This window comes from Macaca fascicularis, chromosome 6 (genome assembly GCF_037993035.2).
Source record: "Macaca fascicularis isolate 582-1 chromosome 6, T2T-MFA8v1.1".
In the NCBI taxonomy this organism is placed as follows: Eukaryota; Metazoa; Chordata; class Mammalia; order Primates; family Cercopithecidae; genus Macaca; species Macaca fascicularis.
Genome location: NC_088380.1, coordinates 96991123 through 97010041, shown reverse-complemented (window position 1 = coordinate 97010041; position 18919 = coordinate 96991123).

Genomic DNA, 18919 nt, shown 5'->3' with positions numbered 1-18919 from the left:
TTCAAGTCTTATCACTTAACAAATGGGAAAACCGAGAAATAGGTGAAATGATAATTTATTCCACTTCAATTTTTCCTAGAGTTCCCTAGCTTGAAACCGAGAGACACAATTTTCCATGCTGCCAACTGTAGACTTGTTTTCTCAGGAACACAGGATAGATGAAAGTATTCTAGGACAATGGTCCTGGCTTGCTGTCACATCCCAGCCTCTCTATCATATTCATTTGAGCACTTACATGTGCTATTTCACCTTGTAGCCTCGGGAGGGTGAGCAGTGGAGGACAGGAGTCAACTGGGTGGGGCAGGCTAGTGCTTGGAAGAGTGAGGAAAGGCAGAGGAATGCCTCCTTGTCAGTCCTTGCTAGGCACAGTCATAGCCAGCACAGCAGAAGATCAAGCTCATTACATAGAAACATTTTTTCTTATGGCAAGATGTATGAAAATCTTAAAGGTCAAGCTGTATGCTAGAAATTGTTGAGAAGCTTTGAAGCATTTTCTAACTGAATCATGAATTACAGTGTATGTTAAAATGATTATGTTTAAAAATAGGGCACATACACAGTTGAAAGTGACTTTGAACATTTCGCTTATCAATGTACACTTGCAATGTTAGACATGTATCTATTCATTTTCATATGTACTTTAAATAATTTTTTTATTTTAGGATAGTTTCAGATTTGTAAAAATATTGCAAAGCTAGTACAGAGAGCGTGTTTTCATATAGCCCAGGCCCAATTTCCCCTAATATTGCCTCTTACATTATTATAATATATTTGTCACATGTAATGCATCAATATTGATATATTATTAACTAAAGTATTACTTTATTTAGATTCCCTTGGCTTTTACCTATTATTTTTTTCTTGTCTTCCGGGAACCCATCCAGTAAACCATGTTACATTTTAGTCATTTCCTCTTCAGTTCCTCTTGGCTGTGATGGGTTCTCAGACGTTCCTTACTTTTGATGACCTTGGAGTTTTGAGAAGTACTGTTCAGGCATTTTGTAAAATATCCTTCACTTGGGATTCATCTGATGTTCTTCTCAAGTTAGACAGGAGTTATGGAATTTTGGAAGAAGACCACAGAAGTAAAGTGACATTCTTGTTATTATATCAAGTGTTAATACTATCTAAATGAGTTATCACTGCTGGTGTTGATGTTAATCACCTGGCTGAGGTGGTGTTTGCCAGGTTCCTCCACTGTAAAGTTACTCCTTTTTCACTGTTCTTAGTGTCTGTACTCCTTGGAAGGAAGTTGCTCTACTGCCCCATGCTTCAGGAATGGCAAGTTATGCTTCTTCTCCTTGAAGGCAAAGTATCTACGTCAATGATTCAGAACTCATCTGCGTGTGGGGTGTGTCTGTTCTCCCCAGTTATTTATTTACTCAATCATTTATTTATATCAATACAGACCCATGTATTTTTATTTTATGCTTTGGTTTATAATTTAATACTACTTTATTTATTTTGTTGCTCCAGTTGTTCCAACTTTGGCCATTGGGAGCTCTTTCAGTTGTCTCCTGGGTCCTGCTGACATATCCACGTTGTCGTGGTTTTTTGAGAACTTCCTTACTTCCTGGTGATACAAAATGCTGAAGCCTAGAATTAGACATTTCTTCAAGGGTTTTAGATTCTTTAAATTGAAGAATGGTATTGGAATCCAAGATTTGGCTGTTAAGTGTGCTTGTTGCTACTGGGGTGTCATTGCTACTAGGCCCTCTCAGCTGACAGGGAAAGGAAATACATGGGTATGTAATAACCCATGTTGATGCATATATCTTTAAGCATTTCTGTATGTAACCAACATCACTATTTGCATCCATATAAGCTAAACATGAATTCATACTGAGGTCTCCAACTTTAACCCATTACTACATGGACCATTTGAGCCTCTTCCCTTTGCTCAACTGTAAATTATAACTTCACTAATGAGAAAACTGTCTTCCACCATTCACCATTTATTTATTTAATTGTTTAATTTATGAACACATGTATAATGATTTCATAAGTATTAATTCATAGTCTTCTGGAGAATAACATTATCGATTAAAGTACATTATTCACATACAGTCCCTTTTGTCGGTCTTACAGACTTGACTCATCCAAAGTCATTTATGTGAGCCCTTTCCTACTCCTTGATCTCCTTCAGTGATTCTGATTTGTAGTACAGAGAAATTATTTTGTCACATTCTGCAAGCCATCCTTTTATCCTCATGCTCCTAAATGATTTTGAAACCATTGCATACATTAAGATTTATGTTTTGGGCTTCCTAAAACATGCCTTGTACTTCATCTTCTGAAACTCTTCTTCATTTTGAACCTCTGGCAACCACTGGTCTGTTTATCGAGTCTCTGTAGTGTTTTCTTTTTCCAGAATATCATATAAATCACATAGTATGCAGCCTTTTCAGACAAGAGAATTCAATTCTTGTCTCTTTTAGCTATGCAGGCTGCAGGTATTCGTTAGTTTATGGCCAAGCAACTTTCCTGTGTAACATAAGCTTCTGTTGTAGTCAAATTTCCCTCTGCCTCTCTCTTAAAATGACTTCTGTGATTACATTAGGCCTACCTTGCTAATCCAAGATAAACTCTCATCTCAAGGTTCTTAATTACGTCTATATGCTACCATATATATGAGGTAGTATACATAGGAGGTAGCATAATCACAGGTTCTAGGTATTAGAATTTGGAGGGTCGGGATCTTTATTCAGTTTACTACCATATTTAGGAAATATATTGAACTTCAATATTCTTCTTTGGGAATGACTTTGTCTGGTTTTGATGTTAGGGTAATACTGACATTACAGAATGAGTTAGAAAATCCTCCCTCTGCTTCTATTTTCTGGAAGACATAATTGGTTTTATTTCTTAAATATTTGGTAGAATAATCAGTGAACCCATGTGGACATGATGCTTCCTTTTCTGGAAAGTATTAATTAATGATTCAGTCTTTAATAGATACAGAGCTATTCAGGCTATGTGTTTTTCTTTGTGTGAGTTTTAATAATTTGTGTCTTTCAAGGAAATAGCCTATTTCATCTAAATTGTCAAATTTGTGAGTGTAGAATTGTTCATAGTATTCCTTTATTATTCTTTTAATGTTTATAGGATCAATAGTAAGAACTCCTCTTTGATATTGCTAATTCACTTCTTCTCTTTTTCATGTTTGGAGTAGATAGAAATTTATTAATTTTATTAATCTTTTGGGAGGCCGAGACGGGCGGATCACGAGGTCAGGAGATCGAGACCATCCTGGTTAACACGGTAAAACCCCGTCTCTACTAAAAAATAGAAAAAACTAGCCGGGCGAGGTGGCGGGCTACTCGGGAGGCTGAGGCAGGAGAATGGCGTGAACCCGGGAGGCGGAGCTTGCAGTGAGCTGAGATCCGGCCACTGCACTCCAGCCTGGGTGACAGAGCCAGACTCCGTCTCAAAAAAAAAAAAAAAAAAAAAGAATCAGCTTTTGGATTCATTAATTTTCCCTATGACTTTCTTGTTTTTGATTTTATCAATTTCTACTCTAATTTTAAGTTTCTTTTCTTTCTTAAATAATTTTCTTTAGTTTTCTAAAGAGGAATCTTAGGTTACTGACTTTAGTTTTTTTCTGATATATGCATTCAGTGCTACAAATTTTCCTCAGTATTGCTTTTGTCACTTTCTGCAGATTTTAATAAGCTGTACTTTTCTCTTTATTTAGCTCAAATATTTTTTAATGTCCCTTGAGATTGTTTTGTTTGTGGTGGGTTATTTAAATGAGTGCTGTATAATTTCGGATACATAGAAATTTCCATCTGTTTCTGTAATTGATTTACAGTTTAATTAATTCCATTGTGGTCTGTGGATATACCTTGTATAATTTATACTTTTATACCTTTTAAGATGTATTTTTGCTTGCTATCTTGCAATGACTTAAAAAGGAATGTGGTGGTTTCCAACTATACACTATACTCCTAGCAGTTCTATCAGTTTTTGCTTTATATATTTTAACATCCTGATGTTAATTACATACACATTTAGGATTGTTACATCTTTTTGGAGAATTGGCTGCTTTATTACTATGTAATGTCCGTCTTTATTACTGATAGCCTTCTTTCCTTTGAATTCTGCTTTTTCTGAGATAAATACAGCGACTCCAGGTTTCTTTTCGTATGTGTTAGCATATTGTATCTTTTCTATCCCTTTATTCCTAGCCTGAGTCTTTTAAAAAGCACGTTTCTTGTGGACAACATATTGTGGGTCTCGTTTTCTTATCAACTCTGTACTTTTCTCTTTATTTCTTAATTTCTGACATTTGATTGGTCCATTTATGCTATTCACGTTTTAAGTGATAAAGTGATTATTCCTATAGTTATTTGTAACTAGCAAGGTATTTTATTTTCTCTCTCTCTTTCTCTCTTTCTTTCTTTCTTTCTTTTCTTTCTGACGGAGTCTCGCTCTGTTGCCCAGGCTGGAGTGCAGTGGCGCGATCTCGGCTCACTGCAAGCTCCGCCTCCCAGGTTTACGCCATTCTCCTGCCTCAGCCTCCCGAGTAGCTGGGACTACAGGAGCCTGCCACCACCCCGGCTAATTTATTGCATTTTTAATAGAGACAGGGTTTCACCGTGTTGGCCAGGATGGCCTCGGTCTCCTGACCTAGTGGTCTGCCTGCCACAGCCTCCCAAAGTGCTGGGATTACAGGCGTGAGTCACCGCGTCCGGCCCCTACCAAGGTATTTTCTTTTCTAATTTCTCACTTTTTCCTTGTCTTGTTTTAATTGAGCATTTTATGTAACTCTGTCTTGTCTCCATTTTCATGTGTAAATTACACTTTTTTAATATAGATTTTAAAGTGCTTAGTTACAATGTACATTTTTTAAGGAATGTAAGTTCCATCTCTTGTTACATTACACTCATTCATTGTATTTATCCCTATACTGTATTTACGAAAACATTTGTACTATTGTTGTCTTAATGTTTACATTTTAAATCGTTTAAAAAGATGAAAATAAATGTTTTATATTCACTTTATCTTTATCCAATGCTTTTCTTTTAAAAATATATAGATCCAAGTTTTTCATAAATATTTTTCTTCAGTTTAAAAATAACTTTTAAGATTTCTTGCAGTGCAGGTATATTGACAATAAATTCCCTCAATTTGCGTTTCTGAGGAACCCATTATTCCTGCTTCAGTTTTGTTTTTGTTTTTTGAGACGGCGTTTCGTTCTGTTGCCCAGGCTGGAGTGCAGTGGTGTGAACTTGACTCACTGCAACCTCTGTCCCCCAGATGCAAGTGATTCTACTGCCTCAGCCTCCCCAGTAGCTGGACTACAAGCACCTGACCTTAATTGATCCACCTGCCTCGGCCTCCCAAAGTGCTAGGATTACAGGCATGAGCCACCACACCCGGCCTCCTGGTTCAGTATTGAAGAATAATTTTATTGAACCTAGAATTCTAGATTGGTGTTTTTTTTTTTTTTTTTTTTCCTTTTAGCTCTTTAAAATATATCACTCCACTCTCTTCTTGCTTCTATGGTTTCTGGTTAAAAGTCTATAATTCTTATCCTCGTTCCTTTATAGGTAAGTTGTCTTTTTCTCTGGCTTCTTTTAAGACTTTCTCTGTCTTCCATGTCTGTAGTTTAAATGTAATATGCCTAAGTTTTTTAAATTATTGCTATGTTTTAATATGTAGTTTAAGAGCTGTCATTAAACTTGGCAATTTTACTTCAGGTATTTCTCTTTGTTTTCTCTTTCTTCTCCTTCAGAAGTATTCCAATTATGTATTTGTTGTGCTTTTTGAAATTATCCCACAGTTCTTGGATTTTTTTCCATTATTTTTCTGTTTATATTTAAGTTTGAGTTTTTATTGACCTGTCTTCAAGTTCACGGATCCTTTACTTGACAGTGTCCAGTCTAATGTAAGTCAATTGAGGGCATGCTTCACATCTATTACTATGCTTTAAATTTCTAGCATTCCATTTTGATTCTTCCTTAGAATTTCCATTTCTCCACTGAGATATACCACCTATTTTTGCATGTCATCTATTTTTCCTGTTAAGGTTCTTAACAAAATAATTATAATTATTTTAAATTCCTTGTTTGATCATTTCAATATCTGTGTCATTTCTCAGTTTGGTTCTGATGATTGCTTTCTCTCTTAAGATTGTGTTTTTTCTTGCTTTTTGCTGTGATTTGTAATTTTTGTTGAAAGTTGGACATGTTTTGCAATTGAGCAACTGAGACCAATAGGCTTTCATTGTGAGGATTTAGAAAATCTGACTAGAAGTTTGACTGTGTTTAATATGTGCTGTTACCAGAGGTACCAGAAGTTCAAATTTCTCTATTGTTATTTATTTATTTTTTTCTCCCTCCTTGACTTTGGACTTTCCTAATACTCCTCTTCAGAGAAATTGTGTATCTTGCAGGTCTTTCAGTTGTAATGCATTGTTATCATATCAAAGCCCTATTGGTATAGCGGTAACATGTGGGGAAGGTGAAAAATTCTATTGTCTTCTGATAATGGCTTGGTGTGTCAGTGGGCCTTTGTCTTTGGAATGTGGCCTTCAGAAGTGTTTCTCTAGTGCCCTAACTCCCCCATCCTCTCCCCTCTGTTCTCTTTCCTGACTAAGGAGTTTCCAATCTATTTCCTTGAAGCCCTAACTGTTTGAAATGTTTTCTTTCTTAGATAAAACACGGAGGCTATAGGGCCTAAGGTGGAATGAATGCCGTTTCTCTGATTGGGATAAGTCCCAGACAAGATCTTTATTACAAAGAAGGCTCTAAGAATATTTCATAAGGATTACTCTTCCTCCTGCTGCCACAGCTATGAGTATAACTTTCAGATCTTTGTAGTGAGACCCTGGTGGGGTTCTTGGAAGTGAATCCCATCAAAGTGTTCCCAAAAGGTGACTACTCTCTGGCAATCCAAATTTAATTCGTGAAAATTATCTTTTAAGAATTCATATTAGTTTATGGCTCCAGTGGCTTCTGCTCTGCTTAAGTACATCTCAGTTGTAGTATCTCAGGATGTTGTTCTTCAGCTACCAGGATGGTGATTTTCCCTGTAACCTTGGTTGTCTGAGAAGTGCAAGGAAAGTGATGGATTTTCAGATTGGCCAGATTTTTTCCTGTTGTATGGAAATGGTGATGACTTTTATGCTCCTTATATGTTGGGGCGGCAATTAGAAGTTTGTATCTATGAATTTAATTTTTTTTTCTCTATGTAATTCATGGCCTCAATGCTACAGGTTGGATTTATACCATCATCATTATTTCTACGGTTGTAAATTTCTTTCTGACTTTTTTTTTCTTTGCCCTTTTTGGAAACAGAATATTTACTCATTAGAACCTCCATAAGACTTAGTCTCTTTGCTCTAGAAGGCTTTTCATTTTGTAGGTAAAAATCAGCTAAATAAATTCTAGGCGAGACACAAACTGGAACAAGTTTTCTACCCTAGAAGAGTTCAAGGTCTAGTGTTATAAATAGACAAGAACCAGAATAAATGAATGGGTAGGGTGCTAAGAGAGCAAGAAGGCATTAGACTCCAGGTCAGGGAAGGGTTCTGGAAGAAGTTGATGGAATCAAGAGTAGAGCTTAGGTAGGTAAAATGAAGGTTGAGGAAGAGGGGAAGAGAAACATTTAGGTTTGGGAAACACCATATGGAAGCATGAAGGATCAACAAAGAAGCATGAAAATCACTAGGTACAGTGTGAAGAAGAGTACTATCTGTGACAGAGTGGTGGGCTCCTCCAAGGCATTTGAATTTTATCCTGAAATCTATGTGGGAGCCATTGAAGGCCACTGAGCTGCAGTATGCTTGACACTGCATTTTATATTGAAGACTGTCTATCAAAGGGAGGAGAGGCAGGTTCAGGGGTCAGGGCCTTTGTGGAGAATTCAAGGGGGTCTGGATTAAGACAGAAACAAAGGGGTGAAATAAGGGACAAATATATAAGATATTAAGGTGCACATATTGTATATGTGTGGGAAGTGGGAAAAGAAAGCGTACAGGGGTTTAGGTGAGTCTCAGGTTTCTGTGATTTCAGTGATGGGGGATATCATAGTGCCATGCACTGAGATGGAGCGCAGGAGGAGGAGCAGGTTCTGTTTGGAAAGTGAGGAAGAAAGGCATGCTATTGCCTTTCCAGTATTATTTCTATATATTTCAAGAGTACAATAAGAATTTCTTATTTAGGTATTCTAAAATAGACTATAGGGTGAAGAAGAGATATGAATAGAAATTACTGCTGTCATTTTGACAAATCAAGTTGCACTATATTCTACTCTTGAACAGAAATTGGAAACCATTATTGTAACTAAGTTCCAAAATCAAATGCAGTGTCTTATTTCAGACCATACCTTCACAGAGAAGTCATGTCCTACTCATCTATGGTAACTCCAGCAAGAATTCCCTTTTGGACAAGAACTTATTACTGGACTCGAAGACCTGCTTAAAAGGATAAGAAAATAGGCAATGGAAACAGCCACAGGTTAAATACTTTCTTTGACTACTTTCTGACTGGTTAATGAGGGTAATTAGGTAAGAAAATTTCTGACTTTGGCAAAAATCCCATCAAATACACAGAATTGTGAAAAAATCTAACTAAAACTCTAGAAGGACATCTAATCTAGAAAAACTAGACTTTTTCTGATTAATGAATAGAGTTTAAGAAGCATATTTCTTTATAGTCAATGATAGGTACATTTCCTACCCACCAACCTCCCTGGTAACCATCATTGTAAGTAATCTGTCAGTTCCTTTGAAGTCCTATAATATTGCTCATATAGCATTTGAGTTTTCTTCTTTGCTTTATGTTTATTTTATATATTAGTTTTATTTTCATTTTTAGACTGTGAGCTTCCTAGGAGAAGGAATGAGTAACACATAATAGGTGTTTAGTTAAAAGTAATCTTTTAAACAAACATTTACTGACTATTCATGATGTGCTTAAGAAACATGCCTTTAATGGAATGGCATGTTAGTGAGTTGAGTAAGTAAATTTTGATTGTGACTTTTCTAAATAATCAATGCCCTCCTTTGAAGGAGATCATATTAAGTAAATAATTAAAACAGATTCTCATTCTTTGAAATTGAGAAAGTCATCATTTGATTTTGATCCACCAGAGAAAGTAGACTTTTTGTTTTAAAAATAAACATGTTTTTAAAAATAGATAAATTTTTGTCGACAAAATGCAAACAGAAGCACATAATGGGTCATTATAAAGAGATAGAATAAACTTTTAAAAACTTGAAAGTACTGATATTGGAGCACACAAAGTGTCATCAAGAAGATAAGTCTCATTCAGAGTGATACACTAACACATAAACACAATGTCAGTTAGGGACATATTTACACCTAAAGTTATAAGGTTTTTGTGCCATAATGAGAACTTATATGTCTAATATTACTTCATATTTGTCAACAACAAGGAGCTCCCTTTTACATGGAGCTACTCCTCCTTAAACATCAGAAGTGTGGGGTTTTACTGACATTCATTTTCAGTTATGCATCAGCAGGTTCACCTCTGTTTTGTTTAATCCACAGAATGAATGGAAACCATAAACTAAGCATATACTGTATCAGTTAAAGGTTTACCAAATGAGTTCCTATAGTTTCCTTTTCTCACTAAAGGCGTGCCTGCATGGTGGAAAGGTCTCTGAAATGGAATGCATCCTGGCCTTTAGGCCTGGGGATACGTTATTTCAAGCATATCAGGCTGCTTGGTCTAGTGCCTTTTACATGGGAAACGTCTAAATATCTTGTTCCCTCACAAAGATTTTAATAAAAATCCAAATAAAATTGATTCTGTGTTTGGCTTTGTTTTGATTTGGGGGATAGAAACTTTGATATGTTTGTTCATTTATCTTGTTTTAGCTCCCATAACTAACCACAAGGAAGAGGAAGGGACCACAGATCGTTTGTTTACACGAATCATGGCTTTTAAAAATCATGTGTGTTTTGTTTTTATTAAAATAAATGCATTATAAATCTATTAGTAGGAACTCTGTGTATGATCTATCAATTATTTTAAAATAATATAAGATAAAAGTCATCTTTTCTTGCAAACTTTTAAAGTGTCATAATTTCACAAGACTAATGAGTATAACAATAGTGTTCTATAAATCAGATAAATGCCATGTTTCAATTTCATTATTTTTTCTAAATCCCTGTTTTTTTTCCTTCCTTAATTTGTGAATAAAGTCATATATCATGCCTTAAATTTCCAAGATAAACTTGTTGGTTAATTACTTAAAGTGTGATATCAGATTAAAGGTGATTTGCCTGGTTTGGGAACGTCATTTGGTGATGTTCTGATTAATGCACTTCCATGAGCAAAGGTGACAGATTAACTATAGCATGAACAGTAACACACTAATTCCTCACTGAAACTCTCAACAGTTGAGTCACATGCAGATTCAATTGTTTTACATGTTTGGCAATCTTTTTTCCCTAATGGAACAATAAACATTAACTCATTACTCTGAAAGCACCTTAAGAAAATCTGGCTGACATACATTACTCTCTATTAATTTTTTTTTCTTGATTATAATGCCAACTTTCCTTTTTGCAGCATGATAGAGTTCTTTTTATTTTAGAAGAAACATGATTAAACTTCCCCACAAATATTTCAAATTTGTTATGGGCCACTAAAACGTCAGATCTCTGATAGTTCTGTCAATTCATTCTTTTTCAAGATGATACATGAAACATACTAGAGAGTGGGATATATTATAATCTGGAATTTAGTACTTGAACAGAGATTTTTTTAAGGCACTAAGATTACTTAAACAAAACAAGGCACAATGCCTTTTTGTTCCAAATGTGTTTTCCAACACCAAACATTCCTAGAAACACTTAAATCATAATCTCAATGTCCTTGCATTTACAACTATGATACTTTTAATGTGGAAGTTCATGCTACATTTTTCCATTTTTCAGTTTTACTGAAAACACAGAAGAGATCAGTGGAAACTCTCTGCAGGCTTTTTAGAGGCAAAGCTGAAGTCCGGGAAAACTTTGGTGGGAGGCCTTTGCTGTCCAAGCCCCTTGTGAAGGAACCTTCTGTCCTGTAGTGGGATTGCAGCTTCTTGGAAAGGGGAGCCATTTATCACAGTCCTAAATGAAAGCATTCTTTAAACACAAATGTCTTTTTTTCCCTTTGTCTAATTACTGAGAGGAAAAGTGAGAAGGAAATGTCAAAACAGAGAAACAGTGGTGTATAGAGAGAGCAGCCACTCTGGAGCTCAACCAGCTTTTGTGAGGGTCTGGGCGATTTGTCAAATGGTTGTGGCATAAGTCAAGCTCTGAGGTTGAAAGGTCTTGACCTAAGGAGTCCTGGAATCAGACAGTGTAAGCAAGGGGTCTGCTAGAATTTTCAGCTGTAGTGGAGATGAACAATGATGGGAGCTGGACATAACAAAACCTCATTTGCATAATTCAGGTAAGTAATTTTATTGAAACTGACAAGGATGTGACAGGCTAAGAAAGAGAAGAGAACACACTCTTGCTGGGAACCACTAAAGCTCCTCAGTTAGGTATGTGAAAATAAATGACAGCTAATCTCTTCACTAAGAAATCTGTAAACAATGCCATTTTACCCAGGACTCACCCATGACCTTTTGTAGAGCTGGCTATAGATTCCTTAGTCCAGTTTTCAAGAATATAGCAGATGGAATGGGCTAAATTCAAATTATGTTTTAGGTTTTAAATTATAGTAATTACTTACCTGAATAGGAGCTCCCTCCAAGCAGGTCTACATTGAGAAAGAAAGAGTAGAAACTTTTTAAAGTGGATAGTGATCAAATATTTGAGATCGATGTTATATAAAATAATATTTTTACTTAAGAATTGATATTTTGGGGGGACAATTTTAACTTGAGTAGCTTGTACAAAGAATGAAAAGGGTGAAATGTCTTCAGAGCTTGAGTTTATTGATGTGTATTACAGATTTTACTAATCTTTACTAGTTGATTTTTTTTCAGCTGTTTTTTCCTTTCTATTGTAAAAGGTGTGGATTTAAGCAAGGCATGAATTTAATATTGATGTATATTATTTAAAAATTAAAATATTTAATGCCTAATAAATACTGTCATTGAATTTTGATAAAATCTCATAACATCAACAAGATCTACAAACTAGATTTTATGTAGCCAGGATATACCTATCCATAAAAAAGTATCACAAATGATAAGGTTATCAGTAGAAGGGTTTCCTTGTTTTAGATAAGAGGAACTAAATTCTTAAAAGCACTTTCCATGTTTTTTACATTTGGCTTTGCTTTTATGTGTGGATTGCCAGGAGATAGCTACATATCTTTTGTAATCCGGGCTGCTTACCAGTCATTGGTGACTTTTATAGGCAAGGGCAGTAATGGATGGAAATAGCAGTCAGGCTAGGGAAGAATGCTACTCTAACCTAGTTTTACAGAGGAGAACCATGTCTGCAATGCCCTTGAAACAAGCGAAAAATATGAAACCCACTTAGTCAGATGTGAGGTGCAAAATCTCCAAGCCTTTTTGGTGGCAAATACACAGGCAGTCCTTCTGCAGTGTATGGAACACATGTACAGTTTGACCAAAATGTGGATCGTTTCGTTGAATGGAAAGCAGAGAGTTCTGGCTAGATCAAATGTGGATCTCAGTATTATAAGCAGGCTAATGCATAATTCATGAGGCTTAATGAATATTCCAATTCATGACAGCCAACTGGCTCCATAGGTCACACCTCCCAGTCTCATATAAATAAAGAATGAGATACTGGAAAGCATACCAGCTGAACCAAACTGAGTGCCAAAAACATGCATATTAATGAGGCACTATAATAGATACTTGACTCTTTGGAAGTGCCTATATTGGTTTCCAGCTACAGAGGGAAAGAAAGTTCACAATGTACCTTTAAACACACCATACTGTGCACCATAAAATACAGCTCTTTCTATGAAATATGGAATCAAATTATACTGATGTGATTTCAGATTCAGTCATTAACTCCATAACATCCTCTGACACTCCATCAACATTGAAACATTCTGGAAAGATCCCCACCCCCTGCTCCCATGTGCCTTTGCAAGTCTCAACTTGGTAACTAGGGAGAGGAAGTCCTTCAACAGTGCCGTTCTTTTATGTGTTCTGTTTAGACCTTGGATCAGGATGAATGGTAGCTCAGATGAATGCATTTGTGCCATTTTTCTTGGCCCCAGACTATGTTTCCTCACTACCATGACATCTGAACAGAAGGAGAAAACATCTCCCTTTTGTAGCAGGCTAATTTAATTTGTACCTTCCACCTAGGGGTAAATATGTTTGTCTGTCTGTCTGAGCTTTTTGCCCACTTTCTTTTCTCACGGGAAACCCTTCTGAGTAGAAAGCAGGAAATTGCTTACTGCTCTAACTTTATTTTAAAGTAATTTAATTTTAAGCCTTCTCACATCCACCCTAAAGTGAAGCAACTGTTGGAACTCCCTCGGGATACTCTTAATGACTTCTGCATGTCTCCTGTGTCACAGATGTCAAAGGCTTGTTGTTTCCAAGGTATTTTATCTTTTGGTATAGATGGTTTAAAAGACACTGCTTTGGGCTGTTTTACCCGCAGAAGATGTGCATTCGTTTTAAAACAATGAAGAAAAAAATCTTGCAGCTTTTACATTGACCCACATCCTTTCAAATCCATATTTCAAGTCATTGATCTTTCCTAGATTTTTAGTTGATCTTGGGCGTTATTTGTGGCTTGACCTTGTTTGATGTGGAGAGTTTGTCAAAGATCTAAATGAGCAACCAACAAACGCATCTTTCCCTAAGTAAAAGAGCAATAAAAATGTCTAAGTATTTGATGTAAGTATTGTTACTATGTCTTAAGGTATACAAGATAGGGTGAACCTCAATTAAAATTATGGCTAGTAGCAAAATAATCTACTTATTCATAAAGTTTAAATCAGGCCGAATTTCCTATTTACATTAAATGGACTTATCAAAATACATTCTGTTTCTCTTAATTCTTGTAATAGTTTTAAAAGCACTTTAAGGGAAAAATTACTTCTTTTCTCTTATGTTTGTGAGTACACATTTAAATTAAGTTCTCTTTTATGGTACTTGTATCTCTCTAATAAATGTTAAACTTCTCTTAATATTCAGTTCACAATTAATACTTACACATTACAAGGAATAAGACATGCTTGACATTGCATTATAAGCACAATTGTTTGTTTAGAAGAGAAAAATAATTTTGCTAAAGTTATTTTATTAATTTCTATTTAATATAAAAGATAATTCTTGAATATAGCTAAGGATTCCTGTATTACAATAGGAATATAAAAGATAGCTATAAAATATAGTTATCTTTTTTAATCTTATTAATCTTCACCAGACTAATCTTATTTTTTGGCTTCATGCTATAATTTAGATTAATATGCATTTAATATAACATGAATATTAATTATAATCATGTTAATGATAAAGTGGTATTAATTGAACTTGAATTTTGAACTACATGAAGTTAGTTTACAAGATAGATAAGCATGGTAAAAGGATTTTGTTTTATTGAACAAGTATTTAAAATTTCTTAGATTCAAAGCATTTAGGTATTTTTATGTAAAGCTACATATTAAAAATCATATGAAGAGATTTGTTTATTTTCTGAGGAAGAATTAATGAAAAAGAATATTACAGTTGGGTATAAGAATTTTTCATTGTTTTCAACAAATATCAGTTTTCACCTCAGATCCATGTGTCTTCTAAATATGTTGAATAAATTGCTCAATTCTAGAATATCCGTAGACAACTTCATTTCTAAGGCATTACTTTTGATAAGGAAGCAAATCTAGTTAGTGTGATTTTGAACATTTAATTTGTTGCTAGGGAAATTTTTCATGTTTTCAGTACAAGTTGACTATACCAGAAGAGAGCTGTTTTTAGTAAAATGACATGGTGTTTCCAACTTAATCCAAAACTGCACATGAAGGCGGGCTACCAGTCCATTAGAATGTAAACCTGGGGTTGGCAGAGTATTTCTGCAAATGGCCAGATAATAAATATTTTAAGGTTTGGGTCAGGGGGCTTCATATGGTTTCTGTCACATGTCCCTCTTTGTTTTGTTTTACAAGCCTTTAAAAATTTAAAAACCATACTTAGCTTGAGGGCCATGCAAAAACAGACTACAGGCCAGATTCAGAGATGGCCATAGTTTGTTAACCCCTAATCTAAGGTTTTAAGACTTTGTTTAATGTAGCAAAACATTTTTTTCTCAGACATGGTTGTTTTACAGATGTTCATTTCAAGCTCAGGGTTTCTTTCTTAGTTAATTTTATACTGTGCTATGATTTGTGCAAGGATATCTTGATCGATAAGGCTCAATACAGGTATTCTAACTAGTCGAATTAAAAAAATATAACTTCCAGTAATTATTCACAACAATCCCAAGCTGCTGTTATATATCTTACTATGCATGATATTCTTTTATTGGAAAATAAATTTGTTGTTGTGATGGTGGTTGGGCGTCTGGACAGCTTTCCGCAGGACTTTAGCTTTCCCATGTTGCTGCAAAGTGAAAAATTCTATGTAAACATTTCTTCAATTCACTTTAAGGTAAAATAGCTAAGATATCATACCATATGTACTGTACTTTTGGGATTTTTCTTTAACACACATTTAAGGCCAAAGACTTTTAATACTAAATTACCATAAGAGTTTAAATAATTCAGGGTATTTTGCCAACAATTACTCTTAATATACCAGTAAAATGTATATATTTTTAAAATTTCTGACTAATATGATATAGATTGTTCTGACATATTCAAACTAATATGTCTGAAAGGGCAAATCCTTCCTGTTTATAAGGATGACTTTCTTTAAATAAAAAGTTTGATGATGTGAAGACTACCTTTAAAATGTCAAAATGTATAATTCAGCTCACCTTTCCCAACTTTCCTGTCAAAATAATGTATATTTAATGATTGTGCTTTTGGGTCAAATTTTCTTCAAATCCTCAACATTTAGATCTTTCCTGCACTGCCTGTCTCTCGAAGGTTCTGTACTCATTACGTTCTCATGGTTCTCTCTCAGTGTCTGGGGATGGAACACGCACCACACAAGGGCTGAATGTGAAATAGACATTCAGAGTGTGATGGGAGGAAGAGAAGTTTGCCTTTAGGCAGGTTGTTATTTTAAACGCAGTGCCAAAGATATTATTTCATTTTACAGCAATACTTAAGCTCTAACATTTTGTCTTAAGAAAGAGAGCATGGTCTCATGGCCTCAGGGTTGAGCCAAACCAACAGTAGCAATGTGAAGACTACTCAGGCCCAGCCAGTGGCGGTTGAGAATGCAAGGGAATGGATCCAATGGAGAGTCTTTACCTTGGAAGCATTATAAGAACCATTTAGCAGCAGGCAAAGAACCATGGGCATGAATATTTAGTTGGTGGCTTATCCTGGACCTTTGCTTTTTTTCAACGAAGGTCACTTTGCATCTTCTATATCTATGCTGGGGATTACTTTTGGACACAGGGATATTAAAATGAAAAAGATGATCCTTGCCCTTAAGTATGACAAAATATTCTCTCTTTTTCTTCATTGGTTTTTTAAAAAAGGACATTTTCCAATCTTACCTTTACAGTTATTATAAAGTGAGCTAAGATATTAAAGTGTGTGTAGTATATCCCAAGTCTTCTAAATATTACAGTCTTGCAAGTAATAGCATTTACTGTATTTTTCTGTAATTGTTAGTGAACTTGATTGTCTCCTGTATTAACTAAAATAGCAGTTTAAAAATCTTCTAATCAGCCAGGCACGGTGGCTCACGCCTGTAATCTCAGCACTTTAGGAGGCCGAGGCGGGCAGATCACCTGAAGTTGAGAGTTCGAAACCAGCCTGGCCAACATGGAGAAACCCCATTTCTACCAAAAATACAAAATCAGCTAGGCGTGGTGGTGCATGCCTGTAATCCCAGGTACTTGGGAGGCTGAGGCAGGAGAATCGCTTGGACCCACGAGGTAGAGGCTGCAGTGAGCTGAGATTGCGCCATTGTACTCCAGCCTCGGCAACAAGAGGGAAACTCCGTCAAAAAAGAAAAAAAATCTTCTAATCGATATAAAAATGTTGTGTGTAAATCTGTATATGCACTATTCTATAGAGGGGGACTCACAACTTTATTTTGTGTTTCAGATTTCCATGATCCAAAAGAGATTAAGAGACAGAGAATTTGACCAAATATTTCTGAAAGGCAGGGACTCCTTAACAAAAAAAAAAAAGAAATTAGAATGTTAGTTTACTTATTTACCATGAGAAATATATAACTATAAAAATACTACATTTTTGAGTTCATAGTTTATAGTATTGTACTATAGGCATATCAGTCAAGGAATTGAAATTATAATTATCCTCTATGTAAACTTTTATGTCCTCAGCAATTTCATTCCAAAGTATTTTCTTAATGACTTAAATGAGACTTGTGATGTTTTGTTGGTTTGTCTCAAATTGTATTTTATTAACAGAGTGACAAAATAGTATAAAATTCATATTACCTTTGAAAGGTGATCCTTTCTAAATGTTCAAAAATATTTGTCAGTAATGGTAAGAGTGGCATTAAATAAAAACCTTCATTATCTATCGTAAACTTTTAACATAAGATGGATATTTTCAGCTCTAGATGCTCTGTAAAAGGGATGTTTTAAGCCCAGTATTCATTGGGGAACAGGACATTAAGCCCTGTCACTGGAGTGCAAGCCCTGTGAGGGAAGGGGCATGTTTCGCTCATTTTAATAAGCTCAATATCTAGCACTATATTTTAGACACAGTGGGACCAAAGCAAAATCCTTTTGGCTTTTGAATAAAAGAATGAATAAAGATGTTCTGCCTAAAGAAATAAATTAGATGAAACTTCTGAGTGAATTTCAAGTTCTCACAGTGAAATTTGGATATTCATTTGAAGGGGAATACATTCTCTGGAATGTCTTTATCTTTTAAAATTCTGCTCATACAGTAAGACAAAACAACAAAAAAGCAACAAAATGAGTGAAATATGTGCCTCCCTCACAGAGCTTGCACTCCAGTGACAGGGCTTGCTGTCCTGTTCTCCAATGTACATTGGGCTTAAAGCATCCCCTTTAAAGAGCATCCACAGCTAAAAATATCCATCTTATGTTAAACATTTACAATTGATAAGCCAGGCACGGTGGCTCACACCTGTAATCCCAGCACTCTGGGGGGCCAAGGCGGGTGGATAACCTGAGGTCAGGAGTTTGAGACCAGCCTGGCCAACATGGTGAAACTCCGTCTCTACTAAAAATACAAAAATTAGCTGGGTGTGGTGGTATATGCCTGTAATCCTAGCTACTTGGGAGGCTGAGGCAAGAGAATCACTTGAACCTCCGAGGCAGAGCTTGTGGTGAGCTGAAATTGCACCACTGCACTCCAGCCTGGGCAACACAGCAAGACTCCATCTAAAAAAAAAAGTTTACAATAGATAGAAACAAACAAACAAACAAAGGCAAAAAATTGCAAATTGAAACACAATGAAAACATCTCAGATCCTCTTTGATATGGTTTGGATCTGTGTCCCCATCAAATCTCATGTCAAATTGTAATCCCCAGTGCTGGAGGTGGGACCTGGTGGAAGGTGATTGGATCATGGGGGTCAATCTTTCATGATTGTTTAGCACCATCCCCTTGGGGCTGTTCTCTTGATAGAGTTCTCATGAGATCTGGTTGTTTAAAAGTATGCAGCACCTCCCCACTCACTCTCTCTTGCTCCTGCTCCTGCCATGTAAGATGTGCTTGCTTCCCCTTCACCTTCTGCCATCATCGTTAAGTTTCCTGAGGCTTCTTCAGAAGCCAAGCAGATTCCAGCATCATGCTTTCTGTACAGCCTGCAGAACCATGAGCCAATTAAACCTCTTTTCTTTCTAAAGTTACCCAGTCTCAGGTATTTATATTAATGCAAGAACAGACTAAT